Source organism: Numida meleagris, chromosome 3 (genome assembly GCF_002078875.1).
Source record: "Numida meleagris isolate 19003 breed g44 Domestic line chromosome 3, NumMel1.0, whole genome shotgun sequence".
Classification (NCBI taxonomy): domain Eukaryota; kingdom Metazoa; phylum Chordata; class Aves; order Galliformes; family Numididae; genus Numida; species Numida meleagris.
In genome coordinates this window covers 103,335,306-103,335,689 of record NC_034411.1, presented here as the reverse complement: position 1 = coordinate 103,335,689, position 384 = coordinate 103,335,306, and positions in this window count along the sequence as shown.

Here is a 384-nt window from a genome sequence, read left to right as displayed (position 1 = left end):
AGGTGCTGCCAGGACGAGAGACGGGCGGAAAAAGGGACGAGGTCTCATGATCTGCAAGCTTTTATCTTTTCCCTCTGGCTGGAAAATGGTAACAGAGGAGCAAAGTACCGTGGGGACTGTAGTAGTCCTTCTCTTCTGAGAACCAGGTACATCCACTACATGATGTTATGATGTGGAATACCAACAACTGAAAATCACAAAACCATGACAGTTCTCTGTACCCATACAGAAAGGATCATTAGCAAACAAAATTGCAGCTTTTCCTGTTCTCCAGATGGGGTGGGGTGACTGAAAAACAAAGCTATGGCTTCACTGATGAGCTTTGCTATCAAATCATGCAAACAGCCTGGGAGGAGCTAAAACGCTTAACCATCCTCTTTCTGT